Source organism: Fragaria vesca, unplaced genomic scaffold (assembly GCF_000184155.1).
Source record: "Fragaria vesca subsp. vesca unplaced genomic scaffold, FraVesHawaii_1.0 scf0512996, whole genome shotgun sequence".
NCBI lineage: Eukaryota > Viridiplantae > Streptophyta > Magnoliopsida > Rosales > Rosaceae > Fragaria > Fragaria vesca.
In genome coordinates, this window is record NW_004443408.1 from 114,507 (window position 1) to 124,016 (window position 9,510).

The 9,510-nt window shown below is 35.6% G+C and overlaps 1 pseudogene; it reads right to left on the reverse strand.

Annotated features, from left to right (window-relative positions):
• Window positions 1–6,445, reverse strand: part of LOC101291110 — an 8,175-nt pseudogene extending 1,730 nt beyond the window's left edge.
• Between the last annotated feature and the right edge of the window lie 3,065 nt (window positions 6,446–9,510).

Sequence of the window (9,510 nt, forward strand, 5' to 3'; positions counted from 1 at the left end):
GTAAACTTTCTGGAAATCAAAATTATTCTTGAGATTGAATCAATAAATAAAGGTGAAAGTTGCAAAGTTTACATTTAAAATAAAACACAGCTACTATTTTCATGAGAAATGTCTACCATTTAGATAAGCAAAATCACAAAAAAATAGATTTTCTAGAAATCAAAATGGTTCTTGATATTGAACCCATTAAAGGCAAAAGTTGTAAAGTCTACATTTAACATAAGACACAACTATAATTTTCATGAGAAATGTCTACCATTTAGATGAGTAAAATCACAAAAAAGTAGACTTTCTGGAAATCAAAATTGTTCTTGAGATTGAATCAATAATGGAAGGTGAAAGTTGCAAAATAAACATTTAACATAAGACACAACTACTATTTTCATAGGAAATGTCTACCATTTCGATGAGCAAAATCACAAAAAAGTAGACTTTCTGGAAATTCGTTCTTGAGATTGTTCTTCAAAGTTGGATCAAGTACTATAAGATGCAAAGTCTACTATTAACATGAGTTAGGTCTACTAATAACATGAGCTAACTGACATGTAAAAGTAAACTTTCTGAAAGTTACTATTTATGGAAATCAGTAAGTTTCCATTTCGGAGGGATAGTTATGCTCTAAAAACAAAAGTTACTATTTATGGAAATCAACTATAAAAGGAAAAGTAAGTTTCCATTTTGGGGGGATAAATATGCTCTAAAAACGAAAATTACTATTTATGGAAATCTACTATAAAAAGAATGGTAAGTTTCCATTTCGGGGGGATTCCTTTTCTGAAAATTCAACACTAATTGCCACATGTCGCGACATCATTGCTCCTAAGTCACTAATCTGTCCATGTCATTAAAGTTTTACTTTTTTTTCACCATTTCAAAACTTTAAAAATGCATAGAAAATAGGGTGTTGGAAAAATTCACCGAAAAATGTCACGGACCACTGGTGAGACCCACTTCACAACTGCGTCTGAATTTTAGTTATCGGAATCATAACGTGCCTACTAATGTGGTATAACTTGTTTGGTAGGTTATATGCTAGTGTACAACTTTGTGAACCAACTATATAGAGGAAGCAAAATTTTCAAAAATCTCGTGAAATAGGATGTGATCGGTATAGTAAAATACTGCTACGGTAGAAAAATCACTTTAATTCGCCAATGTTTGGGCCCCGATCGAAGCGATCAACCTTATTTACGCTTATGCTTCACTAAGGAGAGCCTTGTCCTCAGGTGGTGAACGTCCCCAAAATTTTACATGGGTGGTCATGTCTCATCTATGTGAGACTTCATTGTGTTAAAGAATCGACCAAACTAGGTCACAAAGAGATAGGTAAGATAGTTTTCGTGTGATAAGTGAAAATGAATTAGGGTTGACCGCTTTGATCGAGCCCCGAACATTGTTGAATCTAGTTGAATTTTATACCATAGCTATGTTTCACTATAATGATCACATCAGACGGTCAATTTTCATTTTGTGAATTTTCATTGATTCAATCTCAAGAACAATTTTGATTTCCAGAATGTCTACTATTTTGTGATTTTGCTTATCTAAATGGTAGATATTTCTCATGAAAATAGTAGTTGTGTCTAATGTTAAATGTAAACTTTGCAACTTTCCCTTTCAATTATTGATTCAATCTCAAGAACAATTTTGATTTCCAGAAAGTCTACTTTTTTGTGATTTTATTTATCTAATTGGTAGACATTTCTCATGAAAATTGTAGTTGTGTCTTATGTTAAATGTAAACTTTGCAACTTTCACCTTCAATTATTAATTCAATCTCAAGAACAATTTTGATTTCCAGAAAGTCTATTTTTTTTGTAATTTTGCTTATCTAAATGGTAGACATTTCTAATGAAAATAGTAGATGTGTCTTATGTTAAATGTAGACTTTGCAATTTTTGCCTTTAATAGGTTCAATCTCAAGAACCATTTTAATTTCCTGAAAGTTTACATTTATGTGATTTAGCTTATCTAAATTGTAGACATTTCTAATAAAAATAGTAGATGTGTCTTATGTTAAATGTATACTTTATAACTTTTACCTTCGTTGGTTCAATCTAAAGAACTATTTATATTTCTAGAAAGTCTACTTTTATGTGATTTTGCTTATCTAAATGGTAGATATTTCTCATGAAAATTGTAGTTGTGTCTTATGTTAAATGTAGACTTTGCAACTTTCACCTTCAATTATTGATTCAATCTCAAGAGAGCATACAAGAGGAGTTAGTTTCTTGCAACGATATCGATTTTAATAAGAAATTGACATATCGATGAGACAAGAGAGAGAGATCGACGAGACAAAGGTGTTCAAGTAGTTAGTAGTAGTAGAGAGAGAGAGAGAGAGAGAGAGAGAGAGAGAGTGTGTGTGTGTGTGTGTGTGTTCAAATTGTTAGAGAGAGAGACAAAAACTAACCCCGTTAGTGAGAGTGTAAGAGTTAGTTTGAGATTTAAATTGGATGACCAGTCAGTCAAGGAGGTAGCAGGTCATCATTATTCAAGTTGGACCAATCATAAGCAACCATGTGGTTAAGGTATTCATACCTTAAGGCACGCAAGTCTATATGGGGACATACCAATTAGGGATATGCTGTACGGTAAGCCCAAAGTGCACCATTTAGTCGCAAAGACCAATCTTTGCGGTTTGGGTTCACAGTTTTTTCCAAAATTTGTTTAATCTCCCTATTAGCAAGTTCAACCTGTCCACTAGTCTGTGGGTGATAAGGGGTAGGTACATGATGAGTGACTCCATATTTCTTCATTAAAGCCTCGAAAGGCTTATTGCAAAAGTGTTTACCCCCACCATTGATAATAGCCCGAGGTGTCCCATGTCTAGAGAAAATGTTTTCTTTCAAAAATTTGAGAACAGTTTTATGATCATTTTTCTGACAAGGAACAACCTCAATCCATTTAGAAGCATAGTTAATGCCTGTCGAGATGTACATATATCCAAATGATGAAGGAAACGGACCCATAAAATCAATGCCCCGACAGTCAAATATTTCAATGACTAGAATGGGATTCAAAGGCATCATATTTCTACGAGTTACCGCTCCTAACTTTTGACAACGCTCACATGTTCGACAATATGCATTAGTGTCCTTAAACAAAGTTGGCCAATAAAAACTACATTGCAAAATCTTAGCAGCTGTCTTTTTAACAGAAAAATGGCTACCACATGCTTCGTCATGGCAAAAAGAGATCACATCATGTATTTCATTATCAGGGACACATCTCCTATAAATCTGATCAGCACAATACTTAAATAAATAAGGATCATCCCAGAGGAAATTGCGTACCTCCACCAAGAACTTTTTCCTATCCTACGCATTCCAATTTGGAGGGATTTTACCTGTGACAAGGTAATTAACAATATTAGCAAACCAGGGTAACTCAGATACAGCAAAAAGTTGCTCATCAGGAAAAAATCATTAATAGGATGCAAGTCTGGATTTTCATCAAAAACCAATCTGGACAAGTGGTCTGCCACCACATTCTCCACTCCCTTCTTGTCATTAATAGTGATGTCAAATTCTTGGAGTAGGAGGATCCACCTAATGAGTCGAGCCTTTGCATCCTTCTTGGTGAGAAGGTACTTTAAAGCTGCATGGTCAGTTAAAACAACAATAGGTGATCCAACAAGGTAAGCACGAAATTTATCCAAAGCAAATACCATTGCAAGAAGCTCTTTCTCAGTTGTTGAATAATTCATTTGAGCCCTATCTAGAGTTTACTTGCATAGTAAATGACATACGGTTTCTTGTCTCTTCTTTGCCCTAAAACAACCCCTATTGCATAATCACTAGCATCACACGTAATCTCAGAAGGCAAATTTCAATCAGGTGGTTGCATAATAGGAGTAGAAGTTAACAACTCAATTAATCTTTCAAATGCAACTTGACAAGCATCAGTCCAAACAAATGGAGTATCTTTAGATAAGAGATTACACAAAGGTCTAGATATGGCACTAAAATCCTTAATAAATCTCCTGTAAAAACCAGCATGCCCCAAAAATGATCTAACATCTTTCACGCTCTTTGGAACAGGCAATTTAGCAATCAATTCAATTTTGGACTTGTCTACCTCAATTCCCTTAGAAGAAATAATGTGACCAAGAACAATTCCACACGGGACCATGAGATTACACTTTTCCCAGTTTAACACAAGATTTTTCTCTTCACATCTTATCAGCACTTTTTCGAGATTAGACAAGCATTCATCAAACGAATCACCAAAAACATTTATATCATCCATGAAAACTTCAAGAAATTGCTCTACCATATCACTGAAAATACTAGTCATGCATCTTTGAAATGTGGCAGGAGCATTACACAAACCAAATGGCATTCTACAAAAAGCAAAAGTACCAAAAGGACATGTAAAAGTAGTTTTCTCTTGATCTTCAATGGCAATTTCAATTTGATAATAACCTGAGTAACCATCCAGAAAACAATAAAACTCATGACCTACAACCCTTTCTAAAATTTGATCAATGAAGGGCAAGGGAAAATGATATTTCCTAGTTGCAGAATTAAGTTTCCTGTAGTCTATGCACATGCGCCAACTAGAAACAACCCTAGTAGGAACCAACTCATTTTTATCATTTTTCACCACAGTTATTCTAGATTTCTTAGGTACAACTTGTGTAGGACTAACCCATTTACTATCAAAAAATGGATAAATCATACCCGCATCCCATAATTTCAAAACCTCAGTTTTAACAACCTCTTTCATGGTCAGGATAAGTCTACGTTGTGGCTCCCTAGACGGTTTAGCATCCTCTTCCAAAAGAATTTTATGTGTACAAACGAGAGGGTTAATTCCCTTAATATCAGCAATTTTCCAACCGATGGCAGATCTGTGGGCATTCAAAACATTTAACAACTTACCTTCCTTCTCAAATGTAAGAGAAGAGGATATTATCATAGGAAAGGTGTCGTTCGGGCCTAGAAAGGCATGTTTCAGACCTGCCGATAGAGGCTTCAGCTCCACCTTTGGTATCTCGACACTTGATGGTTTGCTCTCAATTCGTGGTCACAGCTCCTCAAACTTTGGTGTCCATCCATTTACTTCCTGGACCTGAAAAGAGTCAAAATATGAACTTATTTCAGCGATTTCAGCTCCTAACAAATATGTTATGAGAATCTGAATCATATGAATTTGTGAGAAAACATTCTAATGCATCTACAATACTGCTCCTAACAAATTGTTCATGCGCTAGAGTGCCAATAAAATCAATAAATTCACATTCCCCATCTTCATATGGCTTCTTGAACACGTTAAAAATGTTCACTTCCATTGTCATATTCCCAAAACTTAGTTTCATCACTCCACTCCTGCAATTAATGTTAGCATCACATGTAGCTAAGAATGGACGTCCTAAAATAATAGGAATCTGATTTTCATAATGTGGAACAGGTATTGTGTCCAAAACAACGAAGTCAACAGGGTAGTAAAATTTGTCCACTTGGACTAACACATCATCAATCATTCCCCTTGGAATTTTAATAAAACGATCAGCTAACTGCAATTTGAGCCTCGTAGGCCTCAACTCACCAAGACCTAGCTGCAAATACACTGAATAAGGAAGTAAGTTCACACTAGCACCCAAATCCAGTAAAGCACGATCAATAAAATGTTCTCCAATGACACAAGAAATAGTAGGACTACCAGGATCTTTGTATTTTGGAGGAATCTTATTTTGAAGTACTGAACTAACATGAGCAGCTAAAAATGCAGTTTTCTTCACATTATGCTTCCTCTTCACAGTGCACAAGTCTTTCAAAAATTTAGCATAAGTTGGCACCTGCTTAATTGCATCTAACAAGGGAATATTTATCTTCACTTGCCTAAAAAGATCAATAATTTTAGAATTCTGATTCAGTTTCTTTGAAGGTAGAAAAGCTTTGGGAAACGGCGCAGGCATATAATGATTTTCAACAACTTCATTCTCTTTAGGCCCATTCAATTCATTATTATCCTTAGGTTTCTCTACCTCTTTCAAAGGAGGTACATCATCAACAATTCTTCCATTCCTAAGAGTAATAGACTCAGCATGTTCAAATATTTCAACCGAATTGATACGTTTTGGGTTTGGTTCAGTAGTGGAAGGAAACCTCCCTTTTTCATTGAAAGTAAGAGAAGTAGTCAATTTAGAAATCCGATTCTTAATTTCCTTATTCTCCTCAACTAGTTGACCAAACATCGCATCATACCTTTGGTTTTGTTTCTGCTGCTCTTGCAAGAATGTTTGAAGAGTGTCCCCCAAAGATGGCTTAGAATTGAATGCATTATGTGCTGAAAACTGAGGGTTGGGGACACTTACTTGGGGTTGAGAGTCATTCCTCCAATGAAAATTTGGATGATTATGCCTTGTTGCTAGGTTGTAGGCCTTTGAATACGGTATATTGTCGCTGAAAATTCCCCAATGCAGCAACTTGTTGTTCATTCATCACCTACAAAGAAGGACAATGTTGACCAAAGTGACCAATCTCATAACAATAATCACATACTTGATTACAAATAAAATTTTGAGGCACATGAGATTTATTCAAACCAGCAAGTAAAGAATCATATTTCATCTTCCAGTGATCTTCTTCTTTTAATTGATAAATCCCTTTATTAGCAGAAGGCTTAGAGCGATCAGTGTTCTCAAAAGCAAAAGGCATTCCATTGATGGGCTTTCATAGATATTTCATCCAAAAATGCTATGGCTTCATCAGGATCGTTTTTCATGAAATTTCCATTGCACATAGACTCAATAAACTGACGATCACGAGGGAGAAGCCCCTCATAAAAGTAGCTGGCCAACCGCCAATTTTCAAAACCATGATGTGGGCATAAGCTCAAGAGTTCCTTAAATCTTTTCCAAGTCTGGTACAATGATTCATTTTCACTTTGAGCAAAAGTGGAAATCTTTCTCTTTAAAGCCATTGTCTTATGATTAGGAAAATACTCATTGAAAAATGCTTCAGTTATTTCAGCCCAAGAAGCTATAGATCTAGCCCTCAAAGAATATAACCAAGTTTTTGCTTTGTCCCTCAAAGAAAATGGGAAGAATTTTAGCTTGACATAATCAACATCTTCAATTTGATCATAAAATACAACAACCGCTTCCTCGAATGCCCTAACATGCACATATGGATTTTCATTTTCCAAACCGTGAAATAAAGGAAGGAGTTGAACAATACTAGGTCTAAAATCAACATTAGGCATGTTAGGTGGTAACATGATGCAAGAGGGCTGAGCATTATGTGCAGGATGCAAGTAAGTTTGCAAAGTCCTAACAGGAGGAGGTGGTGGAGGCAAATTATTGTTCAGAACGTTGTTGTTTAAAACATTGTTGTTCAGAGCGTTCACCTCATTGTTGTTTAGAATGTTGTTGTTCAGAACATTGTTGTCACCCATTTTTACCGAAGATTTAGAGGAACTCAAAGACTCAAACAAGTTACCTAACAAAGTTTCACACTCAGGCTTCTTCGCAAATCTCCCTAAATGGTCTCTATGACGCATAAGATTAAAGGGAAAAAAAAATAATAATAATAATAATAAAAATAAAAACAATAAATAGAAAAGTAAAAATAAAAATTAACTAGACTAACACTACTAACTAAAAAAATAAATAAATAAATAAAATGGAATGAATGTACCAAATGGAGAGAACAAATTCTGCGTGCTTTGTCAAATGCTCCCCGGCGACCTGCGCCAAAAATTGCTTGCTAATCCCAAGTGCAGGAGTCGCGTAGTAGTATAGACTCGGAAGTATGAGTGTCGTTTCCGCTGAGAGCAGAGAAAAAGTATACAAATGATGAACTGAAAAAGAAAATGATTGTGAGTTTAATTGAGAGAGAATACGATAATGAGAGACACTAAGGTTTCAGGGTTTCACCTTATATCACTTATGCAATTATATCAATTCGACTCTTTTATGAAACATATTCAAGAAATCTGACTCTAAATATAAATTCAGTTAAAGTTGTTCAAGCACATAAACCCAATAATTTCATAGGAATTTCACAAGCATAACCTGTACCTATGGCAACAACCTATCAAGATTCAATTCCACCGAAATCATCAATCACTACTACAAAAACGTTATCAGACAACACTCATCAGACAACCTTTTAGGGTTCCCTACTTGTCTGATGAAGTGAACTGTTATATACAACGTAAAGTTACAAGGTTTTGGGGTTTCACCTTATAGCATTATGCAATTATATCAATTCGACTCTTTTATGAAACTTATTCAAGAAATCTGACTCTAAATATAAATTTAGTTAAAGTTGTTTAAGCACATAAACCCAATAATTTCATAGGAATTTCACAAGCATAACCTGTACCTATGACAACAACCTATCAAGATTCAATTCCACCGAAATCATCAATCACTACTACAAAAACGTTATCAGACAACACTCATCAGACAACCTTTTAGGGTTCCCTACTTGTCTGATGAAGTGAACTGTTATATACAACGCAAAGTTACAAAGTTTTGTTGTCTGATGACACGAAATTGTCAGGTTATATTTCAAGAGTTCAAAACACAACAATGATGCTAATTTTCTGTTGTATGATTTATAAAAATTTTGACGGAAGGATTCCCCCCATCACCAAATTGAAAGTCGTGCAAGATGCAAAATGTTTGGACAATAGACTTTTTTTTTCTTTGTTGTATGATGTTGTTACAATTTATACTAGGCAATACCTAGTGCAAGTTTAGAAAATATGTACAACAGTTTAAAACATTATGTTGTGTGACTGAAAAATCTGTTGGCATGCCAAAGTTGTTTTGGCTCCAAAGTTTGCCTCCATTGATTTGGTGTGCTATACCAAAATAGTTTTGGCTCCAAAGTTTCCCTCTGAGTATATATTATGTTGTGTGAAAAAGTTAGACAAATTTAATAACGTACCCACCAACCCTAAACGTTGTCTCACACTCTCACTCTCTCGCATTCATATCGCTGTCTCTCTCTCTCTCTCGCATTCATTCACCCTAAACCCACCAAACAGATCGACTCTCAACTCTCACTCTCAAACAGATCGAGACTCTCGCCCTCTCACTCTCAACGGTAAGCCCTCTCTCTCTCAATGTTGTCTCAACTCTCACTCTCTCGCCCTCACTCTCAACTATGTTGCTCTCTCAGCTCTCTCACTCTTCTCTCAAATCGATTCAATCTCTCTTCTCTCTTTTATAACTGTGCACGGCGAGGCGAGGCCGGTCGCAGCTGCTAGGGCTCAGTTCGGTTCAATGATTCAATCTTTTGATTTTGCATGCAGGAGGTTTGTTTCTGGTGGAGGTTTGTTGCTGGTGGATTCAACTGGAGGTATGTCATCTCCTCTCTTCTCCTCTTCGATTTCCCCAGAATGCCATGCTGCTTGCTTTGAGTAATTGATGCTTGTTTGCTTGTGAACTGTGTTCTGCTTGCTTCGATTTCCCTAGAATGTCATGCTGTATTGCTGATTATTGGTTTTGATTTTTAAATTATTTGGTTTATTGCTGATTGTTAATGCTGG